The sequence below is a fragment of the Globicephala melas genome, chromosome 10 (assembly GCF_963455315.2).
Source record: "Globicephala melas chromosome 10, mGloMel1.2, whole genome shotgun sequence".
Lineage (NCBI taxonomy): Eukaryota > Metazoa > Chordata > Mammalia > Artiodactyla > Delphinidae > Globicephala > Globicephala melas.
The window spans coordinates 14,934,520-14,956,749 of NC_083323.1; the positions used below are offsets into that span (position 1 = coordinate 14,934,520).

The 22,230-nt window shown below is 48.9% G+C and overlaps 1 protein-coding gene across 3 annotated transcripts in view; it reads right to left on the reverse strand.

The window, feature by feature from the left end:
• The window catches only part of ABTB3 (ankyrin repeat and BTB domain containing 3), a 480,788-nt gene that overhangs the window by 218,496 nt on the left and 240,062 nt on the right, over positions 1 to 22,230 (reverse strand). The gene's annotated exons all lie outside the window — the stretch shown is intronic.

The window sequence follows — 22,230 nt, forward strand, 5'->3', positions numbered from 1 at the left end:
ATTACTTCAGGCTGCGTTTACCTGCTGCGGTTCCTGACCACAGTCTTTCCAGTTTGCTGCTGGGCCTGCCTGAATTCTTTCAGACTCTGGAATTTTTTCCAAACTCACATTACTGGCTGGTTGTGAAACAGAGCGTAAAATGCCAGTCATTTTTTTTTTTCTCTCTTTCACATTCCATAGTCGTCTGACATAACAGATTTCAGACTCAAACTGTCAGAATCTGGGCTCAAACAATGCTCAGCCAGCCTCTGAAGGACAAGAGGCAGCTTGGTGTGATGCAAAGAACCTTGAACTTGGGGGCACACAGGTTGGAGTTCAAAGCCTAGCCCCACCGTTTACTGACAGCAAGGCCTAGACCAGTGTTCTAACCTCCGAGTCTCAGTCTGTGTGTTTATTCAATAGCTACTGAGCTCTCACCCTGTGGCCAGCACTGCTCCTTTCTGCGGAAGGAGCCAGGCCATAAACAAACAACAAGAAAAATCCCAGATGGCGATAAATGCTATTCAGAGAATTAAAATGGGCAGGGGCGGGCACAGTAGCGGAACTGCAGCTTTAGATGGAGTGGTGGCCCCTCGGAGGAGGTAACATTGTAAATAAGATCTGAGGGACAAGAAGCAGCCAGTTACACAGAAAGCAGGAGGAGAAGCGTTCCAAGAAGGGGGAACGGCTCGTGTAAAGGCCCAAAGGCTGAGCCACACTTGAAAATTTGGATAGGAGCTGTGGGGCTGGAGTATAGTGGGCGAGGGATAAGGTGGGGAAAGGTGATGCTGGAGAAAGGAAGGGACCAAACCACATGAGGGTTCCAAACTGGGGTGCACGCTATGATGACCGGGTGTAGGAAAAAATAAGAACTTCCGGCTACACTGATTTGCGGATCTAACAATCTAAGAGATTAAACTCAACGAATTTCACTATATTATTGTTGGTAGTACAGGTATGTAAGTTCTAAATGAATAGGCATATAAGGAAGGTGCGTGCTCAAATTTTGGGGGCGGGGTACGTAAAAACACTTTAGACATCGCTAAAGTAGAACTTTGTGAAAAAGCGTGTGGAGTGGGATCGTGAGCCTTCCAGGAGTTTTTTTTGTTCGTTTGTTGTTTTGTTTTTTTTCTTCCACGAGTTTTAAATGGGGGAATGAGAGGAGCTGGTTGATATTTTTAAACTTTAAAATTTAAAGCATCACTCCTTACAGAATGGAGCAAATTGCCCGGCCCATAGACCCACCCAGTGTGTCTGGAGGCCCCAGCAAGATGATACAGGTAACACTGTGCTTATCGCTTACAGAAAAGCTGTCTGTATAGCGTAAAATGTATTAGAACCGTTACCAATTACCAAATTATCCCCATTACACAAAACATTCATGCTCATTTGAGTTCAAAAATTCTACTGGCCTGTTAAGTTTCACATGGCCTACCATCACCTCCTCCTAACACATACTCTCTCCATATTGAAAAGGGCCCTTCCTTTTCCAGCCACGCCTTCTTTTCTCTCCTATGCCCCTGATCACCAGATCAGAAAATCCTCTGTTTATTTCTCTTTTTGGAGATCCACAGTGCACATTGGGTATTAGAGGCCCTGAGCAGTTCTGAAGTTAAAAAAAAAAAAAAAACCTGTCTAACTTTGTCTAACCTAGTGGCTGGGGAGCCTTATAAAATCCTCATGCCTGAGTCCCGCCTCTAAAGAGGGACTCAGGGGTGTAGCCTGAACAGGAGCAGATGTCAAAGCTTCCCCGGTAGTTCCAATGTGCAGCTACAGTTGGGAATCACTCCTTTCACTCAACAGTTTCCAAACCTGCTTGCCCGGAAATTTGTTTGTTTGTTTGTTTTACATATACTTATTCATCTCCCCATGGAACTGAGCTGAGCTGGTGTTCTGCGAAGCACATTCTGAGGCATGCTGGACTGAGGCGGCAGCAGTTCCCAAATTTGACTGCATGTTAATATCAGCGGGGCCTTTAAAGGCGCTCCATTTCCCAGAGGCAAGCCCAGACATACCGCATCTGGAGCCCTAGGGCCGTAGCCTGGGAGTCTGCAGTTCTAACCGGTCTGCCAGGTGATTCTGATGATCCATGAGTTTGGGGGCCATCCATCTAGATAATTCAGGCACCAGATGGGTAGGGTGGAGGGTGGAGGCCACCAAGTGAAGGTGAAGTCCCTCAACTCAGAGCTTCTCTAATATGGGGGTCTCTGACCTTCCTACCACCTCAACCCCATGCTGCTGCCCCCAGCAGGAGCACCCTAACTGAGCAGGGAGCTAGGCTTCGAGTTTGACCGTGGTCAGGGAAGGATGCGTCTTCATTAATCTGTGTATATCACCTTACAGCCCTTCATCAACCTGGGCCTTGGTTTTCTCATTCGCAAAATAACGAAAGGATTTCTGAGGCCCTGTTCCAAGCTCCTACATCTCTGCGTTCCTCTGTTAATGCATTTTCATGAATGCATCACCCCTTGGAAGATGCTAAGCACAAATGGCTCCTCTCCACTGCCTCTTTCAACCTTGTAAGACTGATGTGTCCTGCTTGGATGAATAATATCCAACAGGAAGAATGCTGGCTCAGGCATCTGGGCCAGGCTCAGACCACGAGCTGTGTGGCCTGGAGCAGGTAACTTGAACTTGCCAAACCTCAGCTTCCTTATCTACAAAATACAGAAAAATGCGTTACGCACACCACACAGGCGGTTGCAGGAATACAAAGAGGGGTTGTATACAGAGGGTTAGCAGAGTGCCTGGCAAACATGAGGAGCTCAATAAATGTCTGCTGTTGATGGTGGCAGTGAGGTAGAGTAATAGAGGGCCGCCCTCTAAACATTGCCAATGGCTGTCATAAGGCCCACAATTCCTAAACGACACTGAAGCTGCTCATCTCTCCTGCTGAGTCAGGGTTTGCTGGGGCCCTGGCATTCTTGACACAGGAGCAAACACTCCCAACACAAAGTGAGTCACTGCTCTGTGGCTCCCAGGGCTACAGGCCACAAGGGGACTCGCTTGCTCTCCGCCGCCAGAACCACCGGTTGAGCAGGGCTAGATGGAGCTCAGATCAGAAACCACGCCATCCATTCGTCAGTGCAGTTAAAATGCACCCCACTGGGTACCACTGGTCAGTCAGTCCTGCAGGGCTGAGGGATGAGGTAAGGGGAAGCCAGGGGCAAAAATCTGTCCGGTTCCATAGGACCCTGCAGCTGACGGACTACAGGATCAGAGATGGTGGCCCAGAGGCTGACAGTCCTCCCACGGATGGGGAAAGTGAGGACCAGAGGGGTAACAAGACTCACCAAGGCAACAGAGCTTGCCAGTTGCAGGCTCCGAAGGAAAGTAAGAAAGAAGGGGATGCTAATGTTTATTGAGTGCCTACCGAGTGAATATCCCACATTCACTCAGGCAACGTTTAAGGACGGCCAGGCACGTACCAGGAGCCTTACACGTATTATGGCATTTAACGCAATTAATCCACGCACGAGGTAGGTATTACTATCTACACAGAGGAGAAAACTATGCTCAGGCAGCGAAATGGCTGGAACGCCTGGTTCCAATGCCAGCTCTGCCACTTAGGAGCTGCATGACCTTGGGCAGGTTATTTAACCTTCCAGTGTCTCATCGCCCTTATCTGCAAAATGGAAATCACAGGTTTAATGTAAAATAAAATATATGTGTAGAACACATAGAGTAATGTCTGACACTAAGTACTCAGTAAGTGTTAGCTCTTCCCAAGTCTCCCTAAATCCAGCCCAGCTCTCCCTGCCCCGCCCGTACCCAACCGTCTTCCCAGAGATGCTCTCCTCACTAACAGAGCTCCCCAACGTGTTTAAACCATTTCCTGACAATCTTTAAATGTGCAAATTAGAAATGTCAACATGCACCTCCAATGAACTAGATAAGGATGGGACAGCAGTCTGCAGGACTGTGGGTTTTAATAAAAGAAAAATAACCAACAATATCAATTTTTTAAAAGCACCTGATGTACAATTTCCAAATTACCGCTCTATGCATGTCTTTCCTTTATGCGTGTTGCAGTTAAATTACCTTTCTCAGAAATCTCGGCCACACAGAGCCTGCTTGTTTCCTCACCAAGCTGCATACATTTTTAGCATCTGCTTGGGGTTTTATCGTGGAGAGTACAATACACAGCTAGAGACAGTTTATCATATTTGGTCGGCTGGCCCCTCATTTTTCCAGCTGACAGTTTTATTCATTTTGTGGCGAAGACAGGTTGGTCAGAGGGTGGCATCCCGGGGCTTTGCAGTCCAGCTTCCCTGTACCCATCCTCCACTTCTGCACAACATTCCTGGGAAAAAAATCCCAGGCTACAACCCCAGGCAATCTGGGTGCAAGATGGGAGCAATTTTCTGGAGCGATGATCCAGTGAGTGTTTCAGGGCTATTGTCCCCATGTACAATTGAAAATGTAAAGGACTCCCCAAATCACTGCCCCTCGCTGCAGTTCTTACACTGGTCCTCTCCTGGGGGTTCTTGGGAGGCCCAGCAGAGCCCATTAATGTCCCTGAGATTCTTCACACCCCCTGCCATGTGACTGCAGTTCCTTCCACTAAAAGACTGGAATCTATTTCTCTACCTCCTGACATTGGGTTTGACCATGTGATTGCTTTTACAGGCAGAATGAGGTGCAAGGGACAGTATTGTTCCAGCCCGAGCCCTCAGGGGCCTTGCATGTTTGCCCTCTTTTACCTTTGCATTGCAATGAGAAGCATATTCTCTGGGTAGCTACTGTTCTCTGAGACAAGCCCCAAGATGGACCACACGTGGAGCAGATCTGAGCCCAAACCCCAGCGAGGAGCCAAGTCCTGCTAGATCTGTGCTTTAAAGCATAGCAGTCCAGTCTAGCCTAGAATAATTCAGCTGCCTTATCTCACCCACAGGTATGTAAACAATTATAAATAGTTGTTATAAGCCACCCCGTTTCAGGGTGATTTGTTATGCAGCAATAATTAATCAATACAGGAGAGGAGGAAAAACCACCACTCTGTGCTAAGCCAAGTGTTTCACATACATTATCACATCTCGGGCTTCCACTGTGAGTTAGGAACTATTTTACACCCATTTTACAGATGAGCAAACTGAGGCTCCAAGAGTAACTTGCCCAAGGTCATACAGGGGCAAGCAGTGTTCTAAATGCTTTACATGTATTAACTCCCTGCATCCTCCTGACAGTCCTAGGATGTGGGCGATGTTATTTTAAAGATGAGGAAACAGGAATGGAAAGGTCAAGTGACTTGCTCAAGGTCAAGCAGCCAGGGATTGGCAGAACCAGGACTCAAAGCCCAGGCCGTCTGACTCCAGAGCCCAAGCTCAGGAGGAATAATGGAATGAGAGCTTAGTTTGGAGGAGGGTGACTCAGAACTCCCAGAGGAATACAGTAGGGGCTTCTAGATCAATGAGTCTCAACCGGTGATGGGGATGGTAGGAATCAGAAAGTCACCTATGGTTTTTCCAAAGCAACGCATGGAGATTCCTGTTTATATTCTACTTGCTTATTTGTTGGGTATCTGTCGTCCCCCACGAGACTGCAGGCTCCATGAGAACAGGTATTTCTGCCTGTTCTGATCACAGACACATCTCCAGTGCCTAGAGCAGGGCCTGGCACACCCCAGGTGCTCACTAGGCAGCCCTGAACGAATGAATGAAGGAGTGCTCGGTGAATGAAGACCGTGGATTGCATGAGACCACCCCAGCATACTGAGCTGACTTAAGGCTGGCGACTCCTGGACTTAACAGCAACTAGATCCTGAGGCCTGGGACGGTGGGACTAACTCTTCAAGTAGGAAAACCAGGGGATATTTAAGGAGCAGCCTGGTAAGTAACTAGCTCCAATGGTGGAGCGCTGCTGGTGCCAGGCATCATTCTAAGCACCCTCATAATCCTCACAACAAGCCCCTGGGATAGGTACTATCACAGCCTCACCACCAACCCATTTTACAGATGAGGAGACTGATACCCAGAGAGGTGAAGTAACCTGTCCCCCAGCTAAGAAGTGGCAAAACCAGAATTAGAACACAGGAGTATGTATGACTCCACTTCACTTAACCACTACCCTATGCTGCCCCTCAAACAAACCAGAGCAGGGAAAGAAGAGAGTTTCCAAGGTCATCTGGACCACGCCCTCACTTACTGATGGGGAAACTGAGGACAGAGAGTGGGAGCATCACACCCAAGTCAGGGCGCTGGTCAGGAGCAGAAAAGGGACCTGCACTGGATCTCTAAAGGCCCAGCTCAATCCCTCTTTCATGGGACATGCGGACGATGGGCCCTGGGAAGGCAGGGAAACAGAGGAGCCAACTCCACCAACTCCAGGCAGGGAGGACTTCCTTGGCCAGCGTCCATGCCAGGCTTGTGTCTGTCTATAGCACAGCACCCCCCCAGGGACTGGCTTCCCCTCCCAGCGTGAGCTGGCGGGTCAGACGGCCGCTGTGGCTCTGGCCCAGACTTGAGGATTTCCACCTCTGCTGTTCTGCGGCTCTCCTTCAGTTGCCCGGCAGGACAGCCCTGGGCACCCTCACCAGCACTGACCACTCACCTGTGCCCACCGCTCAGATGGTGGTTGCTTTCAAGAGAGGATGAGGCTAAACAAAGGAGAAGGTGTGCATGGATTTAAAGAAAAATACAAGTAAATAAAAATAGCGACCATTTCGACCATTTAATGATGACTTTCTATTCGATCCTGACAAAGACCTGATAGGTTGCCTTCATCATTATCCCCATTTCACAGATGTGGAAATAGAAGGAAAGAGCCAAGGTCACATCACTTCAGTAATAATCAGCACTAACAGTGGGCCCAGTACTGTGCCAAATGCTTTGCATGTCTTAAATCACGAGAACACCATGGACAGGCCCTACTATCATCCCCATTGTACAGAGAAGGAAACTGAGGCTCAGAGAGATTAAGTACCTTGCCCAAGGCAGCAGATAATAAGTAGATGACCCAGGGAGCCTGACTGCTAACCATCAGGCTATACTGCCTCTTGTATCGGAGACGCAGCAAAAATCATGGCTTAGCGCTCAAATAACTGGAGCTGGGGAAACACTGCCTGGGTTTGTTGCGGCCACTCAGGTGACTCCACCACCTCAGGGTCATCCTAAGACCTGTCTTGTCCCAGCCCGTTCGTGGCTGGCCTCTTTGGGCATGCTGCACCCTCACACCAATGCAGCCCCTCCGAATGGGACAGCCCAGCATACCGGTCCAGTCTCCCCAGGAGCTTGCTGGTGGGGAGTTCAGGGCTGCTTCTCTGAATCTCAGGTAGTCAAAGCTGGGAAATTCCTTAGTATCTAGTTTGGAGATTTTTTAATGCTTACTTATTTGTTTATTTATAACTACCAGAAGCCTTTAATTAAAGTCTTCCTCAGAAATCTGATAAACAAAACAAATAACACGGGCAGTGCTCTAGTGTCAGCGGTCTCTGAGTCCCCATAGGATCCTTGGGGGTTGGGGAACCCACTTTGAAAACCACTGCTTGGGGCCAAACCCTCATTTTACAGATGAGAAAACTAAGGCTCAGAGAGGAGAAGTGATTTGCCCAAGGTCACACAGCAAATGAGTAACCATGCTGGGGCCAGACCCAGGCAGCCTCCTGGCCAGCCGGGCCAAGAGCAGGCTGGCAAAGCCTTGGGCGTGGCCAGGGTTGCAGAGGGAGGAGGGGGTAATGACTAAGGGGCTGGGGTGAGGCACCCCATGGCCTGGGTCCAGATCGCAGCACCACTGCTTCTGCTGCCTTAGAGGAGCTGTTCCCAGGCGCTCAATTTTCTCAGCTGTAAAATAAAATGAATGTTAACCCCACATAGGGTTGTTTGTAGGGAATAAACGAGATGTGGTCATTCCTGAGACACGTGACACAGTAGGCGTCCAACCAATGTCAGCCGTTACGATGGCCTCTGAGCCACAGCCTGAGCCTTCTCTAGGTAGAGCCCACGTGCATTCGTCAGTTGGTTTAGGGTCTATCCGTTTGTCTGTCTCTCTCATATACACACACACACACACACACACACACACCCCCCGTGGGCCAGTTCACCCACCCTTCAAGGAACAGATCACCTTCCCTTCACAACCTCAGATGGATCCTTTGGAATCTGTGATCCTAAGCTTGTCCTGGGCCAAGAAGCTCAGCGCTGGGTCTGGAGGAATCACCAGTGTTCTGGAAGGGGCCTGCTGCCCTCCCCACCTGGTGGAAGATTTGGCCACAGCGCGGTCCTCTGCCTGTGTCTTTTTGCACGGGCCTCTGACATTGCGTGACAATGTACACGGTTGTCAATTCTGCCCAGACCCCACCTTGCCCTCCTCTGGACCCTGATGACACTTCCTGCACTACGCTACCAACCCTCAGCCTCTGGCCCTGCATCCCCTACTTCAGAAAGAAGAGTGAGCCCCCTTCAGATGCTCAGTTCATGTCACCATTGCCAAGACAGAGAGTAAGCCACACCTAGCAGAAGTCTCTGCAGCCCTTGTCCGTCTTCATAAGGTTGGGTCATATACACTTGTCGTCATGGTGTCTGCTGAGCACGGGGGGCCCTCCCTGCCCAGAGCTCCTGTCTGGCAGAGCTGCTTCACTGCTTGCTGGGTCACAGTTGGCACTCCCGGCTGGGACAGATACTTGGTTTCTTCCACCCCACATCAATCCTTATGAACACTGGCAGGTAGCAGCCTGAATGTTGGGCTTTAGGTGGCCCATGCCTGAGAGGCCCAGGATGCTGGCTGGGGTGGCCCAGGACAAACAGGGAAGAGCACCCCCATCCGTGATTGCTTGGGGACAGGCTGGAAAGGCATGAGTTCTCTGGGAAGAAGAAAGGGGCATCTTTCATTAAGTGGATTTGCTCACTTCACAGAGGCAGCCACGGCCAGGCAGCGGCTTGGACATAAGCTTCAAAGACACAGAAGTGTGGGTTCGGATCCTACCCGTGACAGGTCCTTAAGCACGGCACTCGGCCTCCCTGAGACCCTCACTGAGCTTTGTGAAGATGAAAGGAGATAGCTGACAGCTGATACCTACCACCCAGCACAGAGCCTGGCCCCTGCGAGGCAATCTCAATCAAAACGTCCTCCTTCTCACCACTCTCTGCAACAGTCCCTTTCACACTGTTCTTCTGAACACGTAGAAATGTCAGGGGCAGTATGAAAAGGGCACACAGAATATTCATAGCAGCGTTATTGACAATCACCAAAAAGTGGAAACAACCCAAATGTCCATCAACTAAGGAAGGAATAACCAAAATGTGGCCTATCCATCCAATGGAATATTGTCCAGCCATAAAAAGGAATGAAGTTCTCATACACGCTGCAATACGGATGAACCGTGACATACTGCCAAGCGACAGAAGCCAAACACAAAAGGCGACATACTGTATGATTCCACTTATATGAAATGTCCAGAAAAGGAAAATCCTTAGAGACAGAAGTCGATTAGCAGTTGCCAGGGGCTGGGGGGAGGGGAAGATTATGATGAACTGCTCATGAGAATGGGATTTCTTCCTGAGGTTATGAAAACTTTGTGACTATACTAAAACCAACTGAATTCTACACTTAAAAAATTAAAAAGAATTCAAAAAAGAAAAATAAGATGAGGTGAAATAAATGACAGCTGTTTACATTTTAAAACAAAAAGGAAAAGGTATATGGTTGTGCCCATCATATACAAAACTCCAGCTGTTAGGTTACCATTAGGGGGATATTAATCTATTCATTTAACTAAAAATGCAAACCATTTATTAAAGACCTACTATGTGCTAAGCCTGGGCAAAGGTACTGTGGGGACTAAGATGTATGGCCAGATCAACCGGTCATGTCCTCAACCAGCTCAAAGCCTGGTGGGGGAGACACCTCACACAGGAGGCATAGCTGTGATGTGATCACTGTCAGAGACAAGCAAGTTATATGATAAGAAAGCTTAGAGCAGGGGAGGGGGGATCAGAGAAGGCTTCGTGCAAGAGGCTGTACCCGAGCAAGACCTTGACAGTAGAATTTGGACACGGTAAAAATGAGGAATGGCATTCTACATGAGGCAAGTAACATGAGCAGAGGCACCGAGGTAGGAAAGTAGAGGAATGTGTGAGGAAATTCATTTGCCTAGAAGGTGGGTAGAGAAAGGGACGGTGGGAAGTAAAGTTGTGCAGGTTATAAAAACAACAGCAAACATAAGCAGCCAACATTCACGGGGCGTTTACTATAGGCCAGGATTGTCCCAATCACTGTACATGGATGAACTCACGTAATCGTCACACCAACCTCCAGAGAAAGACAGTGCTCTCATTCCTTATTTCATAGATGAGAAAACTGAGGCACAGAAGGGTTAAGGAACTTGTCCTAGGTCACACAAGTGGAAGCAGAGAGCCAGCTGTCCAACCCAGACCTGATGGGATGGTGTACGTTCTCCTGAGCCCACCTATGAGTAAACAGCTGAAAACAGCTAGAATTCCAGGGCCACTATTTTGGTTGCGCAGCTTGTGCACTGCACAATTCTAGAGGGTGCTATTCACAAAAAACTACACTGTGATTGATACCCTCTGTGGTTGTGCAGTGTACAGCCTGGCCAACTGTATGCCACGGCCCAGACAGAGGTGCCTCCTAAGGCAGCTAAATCAAACCAGCACTTTGTCTACATCACTCCCAAGATCTGCTCACTGAAGCAGAGCGTTGCAGCAAAACAGCAGGGCCCTGGGCTCGTACCAACCTGAGTTTGCACCGTGGATCTGCCACACTATACGGATGCGAGGCCTGGGGGAGTTCCTAAACCTCACCAGACCTTACTGTCCTCAACTACAAAATAGACCATAATAATAGTGCTTTCCCTGTGGGTGATTATGAAGTTTACAGGAGCACAGACACAGGAACAGTGCCTCCAATGCAGCCAGCATTGGGGCCATAGTAGCTACTGTGACGAATAAAGCTTGGAATGAGGAGAGGGAGCCTCGATTGAGGTCACCCCAGCCAGGGAAGAGGCTGTGCCATCCATCAGGGCCAGCTGAGCAGTGAAAAAGCACCTGCTTCCAATGAGCGTCACGGCTCCATTAATCAGTGCTCCCCAAGCAGGTAGGAAAACTGGGTATGCATCATTCCTAGAAGCCAGAGGAAGCCCCAGGAGAGTCAAATCCAGCAGGCAGTTTCAAAATACTCCATCTTTTGCGGTGCTACGTGAGAGGCTGGCGCTGCTTTCAAAGGCAGTCTTGAGCAGATCTGTCTTGATTACGCATTTTAAAGAGACGGGAGGCAGTGAGAGCTCGTGAGAGGCAATGGGGAGACAGCACAACCGCCACACTGCCTGTCTGGAGCAGAGGCCGTGTCTTCATGGAGCCAATTTCCAAAACTGCAATTTCTTTGGCCCCTCTCACCCTGCTCAGGAGAGCATAGAAAGAACTTGTGGGAACAAGTTCTTTCCAACAGATGGGACGTGGATCATTAGAATAAAATCTGGTTGCCATTGACTTTGGTTTATCCATAAATTCCAAAGACTTCCAGGCATCTTATCTGGTCTCCTCTAACCGTGCACTTCTGATTTGGGGAGGAGACCTGGAAAGGAGGGTCTCTCACTGGTATCCTCAGAGTTTCGAGTAAACGGGCAGCCTTTGGAGAAGTGGATTCCTTGCCTGGCATTCCCTCTGCCCTCTGGGATCTGTGATTGCAAAGGGCTCCCTGACCACCCAGTCTGTGCCCTCAGAGAGCTGTATGTTTGTTTGTTTGTTTTTAAAACAAGAATGTTGCTGGAGGATGGAGGATTTTATCAAGAATAAGGAGAATAACATTAATTAAATGTCTGCTGTTGGTGAACACTTTGCAGACACAATCTCATTTTATTTTCCCTACAGCCCTAGGAGGTATTATTAGGCATCTGTAGACCCACTTGAGGGATGAGAAAACCAAGACTCATTGGAGAGGTGAAGGCATACCCTGGGCAGATGGAGCTGGTAGGGAGCTGGGGCCACCCATCCCCCAAGCTTTCTTATGGATTCTGGAAATTGCGGGAGCCTGGTTAAACACCCACTGCATTTCTGGCCTGTGTCATATGAGGCACAGGGATATTTAGACTGTGCAAGGGCAGATCTATCACGAATGGGCTATGAGCGATATGCACATCTCTCTCTGCCCTTGCCAGGCCTCGGTGTGTTCATCTGTCAAATGGAACCAATGAGACCCACCTCACAAGCAGTCAGGAGAATTCACTTACATATGTGAGCTACAGACCACGTCTGAGGCATCACAGGTGCCACACTAAAGGGCATCCACGCAAACAGATGCATGACTTGGACCCAAGGCCTGAAGGAGCCCTCTCAGCAACGTGCAGCAAAGCGGGGAGAAGGACCTAGGATCTGTGCCTAAGGTATGCTGCGGCTGGGGACCACCCCTCCCCAACTCCCAACAGCGCAGCTTGGGAAGGGAACAAACCCAAGAGCTACAGTTACCCTCCTGGAAACTGCTGGCCTCACAGGTTTCCAACCCACTGGGCCAGCCACAGAGATGTAAACCCAGGAAGAGGAGGAATTTAGGGGTTAGCAGAAGTGCAAGGATGTCATTAGCTAGAAATTCTGTCTTCAGTGGGGTAAGGCAGGGTTGGGGGCCGTAGGAAACAAAGCAGGAGGAGCCAGCAGGAATCAATCCCTATGCGGGCATTACCTACTGTGTAAAGAGCAGAGGTCAAGGCTAAAAATGCTATGCACGTGGGTTAAAAAAGGAGAGAGGTTGCTTTTATACCTTATTATTTCGTTTGGTTTATTACATGACACTATTCCTTTCTATATAAAGTAGTGATTCTCAGACTTGAGGATTTCATAGATCAGGAATTTCTCCCCAAAGTAGAAACCATCATTAGGGCCCAACTTTGTGTCGTATCAAAATGACAGAGGCAACCACAAATTATTATCACCATCATTTTGGATTTCTTAAAGGACATTCTGACATCAGCTCAAGATCAAGCACCAGCCTTTAAGCTGTATATATTTTGCAGTATTCGGGGGCAAACTCACTACTCTCCCCTTATTTCTCTCTCATTTTGCCACAGATGGTCGAGACCTTGGGTAGGGGACCAGTGTGTGGACCAGCGATCAGGCATTCCTGGTATTGAATCTCCCCCAACCCGCCACTTGGGAATGCTGGTGACTAGAGAGGTGTCTATTTCCTATAATTACTGAGTGTTAATGTAATCACCAAAGCAGAGAGCCAGCTGGAAAGGATGGAGTCTGATGTCCCGCAAAGACAGACAGCTAAATAAGTCATACGGCTTGCAGACAGCCTAGCTGCCGGGTTATGTAATCATCTCTCCTTGGCTCCCTTTCCGTTGCTCTACTTCTCTGTTTGGCTTTTGTGTGCTTTTGCTTTTGCTTTCTGAGGCTGAGCCTCTACAATAGGCAGGGAAAATACTGGACATGAAAGAGAACCCATCTGGGAACACGGTACAGACAACCACCTCATTTGTCTCCAGGCTCAGAACCAAACCCCAGGTTTCCATGGGAGCCGGGCTACAGCCACAGGAAAGGTCCTGGAACTGCGTGATCCTGCATGTGAACGTGGACGGTCGGTGGCCTGGCACAGGCAGGCGGGGCACGGGCCTTCCCAGATGGCTGGTGGCTCCTTGACAAACGCAGTTAATGCATTTTAATTTGACCGGGACCTTTTGAAACGTGGCTGCTGAGGGAGTTAGGAAGTAATCAACTCTCTGCCAATCCATTTTCCTCCAGGTGCGAGATCCACATGTGAGAACCGGAGAAAGGAGATTAGCTTGGGCATATCCTGGCAGTAAACTGGGTAAAGGCCACTCCAACCGGTAACACTGATGCAGGGGTGTGAGCCTCTCTTAGGGCTCTGTACGCCTCTAAATAATAGCAATAACAATGGTAGCGCTGGCCACTTCCCAGGTACCAGACCTCAGCTTTGAATGCTTCATCTCTACTTCATCTCTTCATCTTCATCATCTACTGGGCAGTAGATTCTGTTACCATTCGAATTTCACAGAAGAGGAGACAGGCTCAGAAAGGCTCAGTTCAGGGGAACAGGCACACGCGTGGAAACTGACACAAACTTCACCGTGCCAGCTCAGCAAACAAACGGAGAGAAATAATTCTGCATTTCCGAAACCAGCCCGTATACAAGCATTCCCTGGAGTACTTGTTAAAAACACAGATTTCCGGGCCCTGACCCAGATCTACTCAATCAGAAATCCCAGCAGAGAGGCCTGGCAACCTGTCTGGTGAATGAGCACCCCAGGCGATCTTATCACGGAGCACACTGCAGTGTTTATCACATACATATTATTAAGTAAGTTAATACAGAGAGAGCATTTACAACAGTGCTGGACACAGAGCATTAGCTGTAATAATATGAGTGGTATGATTTCATTACCATTTTGGGGGCAGGTGATTCCACCCACTCTTCTAATCGATAAGCTCATGCCCGGAGTATAGGGGAGATGGGGGTCTTGAATGTTCTGCTTCCCTCTAGGGCTCCCCTCTCCCTAAATGGGCTCCCCTCCTGGCCCTGAGTGTCAGCCCAGTGTTCAAAGACAGAGGCGGAGCCAGGTTCTAACACTAGAGGGAAGAGGCTTGGGGATGGGGAGCTGTGCCCCTGCTGGGGAATCTGGGGCTCCACCAAAGAAATGGTGGTCTGTTCCAATAACAGAGGAAAAACTAGCTGCGGCGGACCTGCGTTGAGAATGGATGTCTATACGTCACACTTTGTAGATAATGTAAGGGATTTTTCCAGCATAGTGTCGACTCTCACTTAATGCACTGACGTCAGACATAATCCCCCTGCCCACACACCCCACGCAAGATGGGACTTCACTGTAGCTTGTTTAGGATCACACAGAACTCAACCCTGGTCTGCTGTCCAGAGCCCAGGCTCTTAACGTTTTACTGATGGTACTGATTCTTAGAAGGTACTAGGAAGCCAGACTGTGCCTTGTGAATTGTACAGAGCTCCCTGGAACTCCCTGCTAAGTCAGTCCTGCGAGAGTTTAGACCCTCAGTGTAAAATATAAATAACCACCTTCCCCCGCCCCCTCCAAGTCCCCGTCAGCCCCACTTTAGTGGTCTCCTAAATTGCACGCACTGGATTGTAAAGTGAGATTGAGCAGCGTGAGGACTGCGTGCGATGCAGCGCCCTGGATGCAAGAGCCAGAAGCGGGAAATGAAGAGATGGTTCTGGACACCCCGGGGCCAAGGCCAGTGCTGAGGGAGGGACGTGGCACATGAAATGCAGCCTCCGCACGGCCCGGGCAGTCAGCGTGCTTGCTTTCCAACTGATGGGCTCTGCTCCTGGGAACCGATGGGAGAACCCATCCTGGGAGTTTACCTCTGGCCTCCTCATTCAGTCGGAAGATGCCCACTTGTCCTGCCAATGAGCTCACAGACCTTAAAGGTTTCTGTGGGAGCCAATTTGTGCTGTCCTGCGTCTGTGTTATCCAGTCTCTGTGGGGACAGGCCCGTGGCCATGGTTAAATTGCTCTGAAAAATTACTCTATGGCAGTGAGGACAGGTGGGCATAAACACCAGGCTTCTGCAAACAAACTTGGACCTTGCCTGCACACGGCCACCCAGGCTGGTGTGGCATCTGTCACTGCTCAATGGGTCAGGCTTTCTTCTCCCATCCAGCCCCACCCCCATGTCAGGGCAGACAGTTTACATAAGGCGATCAGGCTGTGTAATGAAGAGGTCTGTAACTCATATAAAAGCTAAGAAAGCAGCAGAATAGAGCAAAGGAATGAAGGGCCTGCCAGTCCCCCTGCTGTGTGTTCTCATAGCATCCTGGGCTCTTCTACGATGACATTTGCCCCAATTATGATTAAGTAATACTTTACGTCTAGATAGAGAGAAAAAAACAGTGAGCCTAGAAGAAGACCACATAAACATATCAACTCAGTATAGAACAGAGGTGGTGTTACAGAACAGTGCTGGGACAAACGGCTTTCCTTAGGGGAAAAAAATTAAATTAGATCCCCACCTCACACTACACACGAAAATAAGTTCCCAATGGATCAACCACCCACACGTGAAACTAAAACAACAAACTTCAAAATTATGAGGAGGAAACATAGGAGAGTAACTTTACAATCTTAGGTCTTAATCAAGACAAGAAAGTTGTAATCCTAAAAGACTGATCAATTTGACCATAACAAAATTAAAACCTTCTGCATGACAAAAAGCCTAATGAATAAGGCTCAGCGATAAGCAATACACTGGGAAAAGGCATTTGAAAAATACACAACAGATAGAGAATCAGTCCCCAAGATGTATCAGGAACGCCCACAGGAAAAAAAAGTGGGTAAAGAATATGAACAGGTATTTTGTTGAATAGGAGACCCGAATATTCAGAAAGCTTAGAATCATGTCCAACTTGCTAGTGATCAGAGATGTGACCATGAAGACAGGGATGAGATGCCATTCCACATCCGATCAGATTGGCACAAATTAAAAAGTCTAATAATACCAAGCACTGGTGAGAATGTGGAGAAACAAGAACTCTCATATGTTGCTACAGTAAATCGGTACAAACACTTGGGAAAACAAGTTGGCACTGTCCAGCCAAGCCGCAAACGCGCACGCCCTGTGATTCAGCAATTCTACCTCTAGGAATACCTCCCATGGGAGCTGGAAGAGAGGCACACCCGCCTGATCACTGACAGCCCTGGGAGAGAGCAAAGGTGGGGAATTGACAGAATAGCATGTAGCAATCCAATGAGTGAACTCAATGTTTCAACATGAATGGATCTGAAACACAATACTGGGTGAAAACGCTGAGTTGCAGAATATCACCCACAGTTTGATGTTATATATTGTAAATATAACACAGAAAAGACCATCCATGAATTATGAACACAGAGAGAGAGCGCAAAGTATAAAGACAGATTGGAAGACTTGCCCCAAATTCAAGATCGTAGTTGCCTCTAGGGAAGGGGGAAGGACTGGGGGTGTGGCTAACAAAAGGGATTTCAGCTCTTACTAAAATGTGTTCCTTCTTTTATCTGAGAAACTCATGCAAATATGAGAAATTATTAACTACTGTTAATTCTACTGGTTTTTTCATATACTCTGTTGTTAATTACTGTAAAGAACATTAATCCCAAAGCAAATAAAATTAAAATTCATCGTGTGAAAAAATCATCCATGTCACACTATTTAGTTCGGGTCCACCTCCCCGGAGGGCGGAGCTTGGGATCTCGTGTTTTGGTACAAATGCAGAGCTCCGCAGAGTGCTGGCCACAGTCTGCGGCGCTGGCTGAACGGACCTTTTTAATGCATTACCTCATTTGGTCCTCACAGCAGTCTTTGAAAGCGTCCCCATTGTACAGATGAGAAAGCTACAGTTTGGGAAGGTGAAGAGATTTGCCCAAGCCCACAAGGCAAGCAGACTTTGAACTTGGATCTAACTCCACACAGGTGGGCAAAGTTCAGGGCATACACTTACACGAGAAGCAGGAGGCTGGGGAGAAGGTGGGGCAGAGCACATGAGCTGCAGGCATTGTTCTAAATTCTTCATATGCAGTAACCTATTAAAACAAGACAACAGCCCTACGAGGAAAGTATTATTAACAAGCAGAGGACAAAGAGGAGAGGCACAGAGAGGTTGGGTTGGGTTGTAAAGTGTCTGAAATGCGAAGGCTGGGCACGCTTGGCCCAGGACCTCCCAGGTTGTAGGCAGGATGAGGTCCGGCTGGAGTGGGGAGCTAAGAGGAAACACCTGCTTGCCCTGGCCACGCCTGCACCTTCACGGCTCCCTGCCCACTTTGGGAGAGTGCCCAGGTCCTGGTCCTATCATTCCCAGCATCCTTCCCGGCCCAGCCCTCTGGTGCCCATCACACCGTGATCTGAGTGTCTCTGGTCACCATCCATTTGCCCCACACGTGGTTTCCGTGCTGCCTTCTGTGAATTACTTACACTCTCTGTGCCTTGGCTCCCTTGTGGGAAAAAATGGGAACTGAAAGGACACTGGGTATGAGAGGAAAGGCAGCTTGGGATGGACGGGCCTGGAGTGAGGGAAGGGACTAGGGCTGGCCCTGCTGGGGGTGGTCGGCATCCCCACGGCACCTGGGAGTATGGCCGGTTAGGGAGGCCATGGACATACACAGAAAGATCCTCTGATGGGTGGGTGGCAGCACCCACCTGAGCAGGGAGGTGCTTGCAATTGAGGAAATGCTTGGACACAGCTGGCACAGACAGTTGGCTTCAAACAGTGCACCGCGTAGGTGTTCAATAAACACGCTTAACAAACCAGTTTGGAGCTACTGGCTAGGCGTGCAAGCAGCACAGGTGAATCCCAGGGGTGTGTGTGTATGGGAGGGGGTGTCACGGCCACAGGCAAATAACCTAGACCTCTAGACAGCATTAGCAGGTGACCTAAGGGCCAAGCCAGGAAGCCCCAGCATATGAACAGGTAAACCAGTGGGGCAGGGACTAAAGCTCAATGCAGGTGCAGGTGGGTGTTTGGGACTCCGACAGGTGAGGACAACAGGAGCACTTCCAGATGCCACCTGCTGATGGGGGGCCGGGGGGCTGCAAAGGCAAATACCTAGGTCAGAGACTGGGCTGGGCCAGGTGTGTAGGTGGGCGGAGCTCAGGGCTCCACAGAAAGGCCAGAGGAGAGTAAAACATAATGGTAAGAACAAGAGCCCTGGTAAAAGCCCCCGGACCTTTGCCCAGAGCAGCCTCCAGGGCTGACCGCAGGGCTGCGCTGGCTCTGCTGGGAGCCTTCACGCTACCCCAAGGGAGGCCCCGGCCCACCTGTATTTTGAAGAATAATAATGTTCTTGATGATCATGATGATGGTGAAGGTGACAAGGGCTGCCACTTACTGAGAGCTTGCTCTGTGCCGGGAGTTGTTCTAAACGCTTCACATGCATTAACTAACTTCAACAGCCTCACGAGGAAGGTAGTATTATCATGCAGAGGAAGAAACGGAGGCACAGGTTAAGTAACACCGCCGGTAGCAGAGCTGGAATGTGAACCCCATGGTTCGGCTCGAAAGCCCATTTTCCGACAGTCAGCCTATAAAAACCAGTTCACATTGAACAGCACTTTAGTGTTAACAGAAGCACATCGGTATTCATTTCCTCATTCGAGCCTCAAGTGGTCTTAATGCAGTGATGCTGTACCCACCAGTACCTGGCTGGCTGGGGTCAGAACAGACAGAAATTCTGGTTCAGGAGGAAGAACTAAGCTAACAGGATGCAAACTTCCCTAAAGAAATGTCTTTATAATACTTGGTTCGACTCTGGAATTCTATCACCAATTACTGTGTGACCCTGGGTAAGTGGATGATCCTCTCTAAGCCTTAGTTTTCCCGTCTGAAAAAATGAGCCAGTATGGGCCTTGTCCCATATGGTTAAGAACCCTGGCTTTGGAGTCTGGCGGCCCTGGGTGAGAATCTGAACCCTGCTGGCTGTGCAACCTTGAGGAAGTGAATTCACCTCTCTGAGCCTTGGTCTTGTCATTCATTCATTTGCATTTACCGAGCACCTACTATGACCCTGACACAGGACAGGTGTGATTTTGTAAAGTGGGGTGGACTGCAGTGAAGATTAAATGACATCACCTCCGCGGAGGGCTTCCCACCTTGCCTGGCCACAGTCAGTGCCGTTGGGGAAACTATTGTAAATGCTAGAGCCCAGGGTCCCCGTCATCACTCAGAGCTCTTTGTCTCCTGCCCCTGTTGCTCCACAGTGCATGAGTTGGGGGAGGCCTAGATGCTTCTGGATTTCCATCTCCCCGACACCTACACACCCCTGTGCGCCTCTGCCTGAGGTGTGAAATGAGACTCAGAGATCGTCTTCCCTGCCCTGCTCACCCTTCCTACTAGAAAGCGCAGAGCATTCTTCCTGTGACCTCATTAGAAAACCACAGAAGATTTATTTTTAAGACGAGGAATGATGGTTGCATTTTGCTGAGCAGGAGCTCCCGTGGCTGCCCGATCGCCCCCGGCGTCCCTCAAGGAAGCATTTCCTGAGTCACCTACATGCCAATCAACATCTTTTTCAACAGCTGCTGCAGAGGCACCAAGGGGGACCTGGGATGGGCACGTCCTGCACACCTGCCTCCTCTTTCACCTCACCAGCGGTTCTTGTTCTGAAGGCCAGATCCAGAAAGAACCAAAGCACCTCACAGTTTTCCATCCGCCATCTTCCTTGGACCTTTTGGTGACCTATCCACCGTGAGTCTGTAACAGGGCTCCTACTGGGAGGAAGACCTCCCCCGGATCAGAGAAACTCTGATACCCGAAAAAAGGACTGACCTTTTCCCTGTGAACACAGCCTATACTTTACACTTCCATTCACTCTAGTAAACACGTATTAAACGCCTACTCTGTGACCAACGCTGGACTCGGCTCATCAGTGGATGTGATTCCTGCCCTCAGGGAGTATACGGTCTTACAGAGGAGACAGGCATTAATCAGGAATTAAGCGGACACTATTTAAGTGCTGAGTATGGTTCTGCCCATTCCTGCCCTATAAGCACTTAATATTTTGGTCAAGCTGGTTTACTCACGACCCCCCCACAAGGACCTCCCTCTAAAGCCAGCCTCCCTTATGAGAGGCGGTAAAGCCTGATGATTAGGATCCCGACTTGGGTGCCTGACTGGGTTTGAATCCAGCTCCATGATGTTAGGAGCTGTACGTACTTGGCCAAGCTACAACTTCTCTGTGCCCCAATTTCCTCATCTGCGAAGTGGCAATAATGGTGGCACTCAGTCCTTTGGGTTGTTTGAGGGTTAAATGAATTAATTCATATAAAGCTACAAGTGCCCTATGTAGCACATGTAAGTTCAATGATCACCACCCTGGACTCAGACTTCTTTCCAAATCCCGATCACTTTTTAAGGTCCAGTGTAAGTCCCACTGCCTCCAAGAAGCATCATCTGAGGTCATCAGTCCTTGGACTCTCTCTCCATCCTCAGAAGTACCATGTCAGCACTAACCAGCCTGACCAGGCTAGCTGGGCTCCAAAGGTGACCCTGGAAAGACCATCCCTCCCAATGTCATGCCCTTGTTTAGTCTCCTCCCACAACGAATTAGACAGGACTTTGGCCATAGACTAAGGCTTGGCGGCTTCTGCTTTTGAGCTTTTGGGAGCCTTGAACCACCATGTAAGGAGGTCAGTTACTGTGCTAGAAAGACCATGTGGAGGGACCACGTGGAAAGGCCACATGAAGAGGCCTCTATGAGGGGATGGAAACAGACAGACACACACCCCAGGTGTCCCAGCATCCCATTTGACCTCAGATTTAAGACACTGGACACATCAGTGAGCTGTCCTAGAGATGCCAGTCCAGCAGAGCCCCCAGCTGACCACAGCCCCAGCTGACATCACTGAAGCAGAATATCCACCCAGCTGAGCCCAGCCAACACCGAGAACTCCCAGAGATGAGACACGGTTAAGTCACTATAGTTTGCGTAGTTTGTTATGTAGCAATTGATAACCAAAATATTCACTCTGGACAGGACCATGGGAGGAGATCCAACTCAACTGCCAGTTGAGGAGAGACAACTGCCATGCCAGTTTCAGAATCTGTAAGCTAACAGGTTCTTGTTGGGGGGGCAGAATGTCACTGTGGGGAAGTGTGGAGTCTCAGGTGTCAGGCTGCCTGGGTGTGAGTCCGGGCTCTGTCATCTATATGCTATGTGACCCTTGGGAAGAATTCCTGCTTATATCTCAGTTTTCTTACCTGTAAAACAGAAAAACAGGGTTTTTGGAAGTATAAATGAGATAAAAGATGCAAAATGCCTGGTACATAAGAAATAAAAATTGTTAGCTATTATGGGGAAAAGACTGGAGGAGGTAGGGAGTTACAGCTTGAATGATACAGCTTCTTTGAAGAGTCTTTGTTTAATTAAAAAAAATTTCCCAAATATTGTTGCAAATTTATTGAGGTCAATCCCATTACCCTCTGGCTCCATTTTCCATCCCCAAGCATGCAAACAGAGCTGGCTTGTGATGTCCAAGGTACAGAGGTGTAGCCCTAATTACCATGGGTTAATACTCATCTGCAGCCCATGCCTGTTTCTTTGAAAAAGGAAATCCCAAAAGTTGAACTCTGATGTTTAATGTTGATTCACTCCAACATGAAAAACATAAACACTGAATGCTTTTCCCTCAAGGAACACAAGATCTGAGAAACCTATTTGATCTTTGTTAAAGGAACGTATCCATGAAAGAACTGAAGAGGAAACCTTGGTTCCTAATAACCAACATGATCAGTACTGACTATGCGCCAGACACTGAGCAAAGCACTTTATATCTATTAATAGAGCCC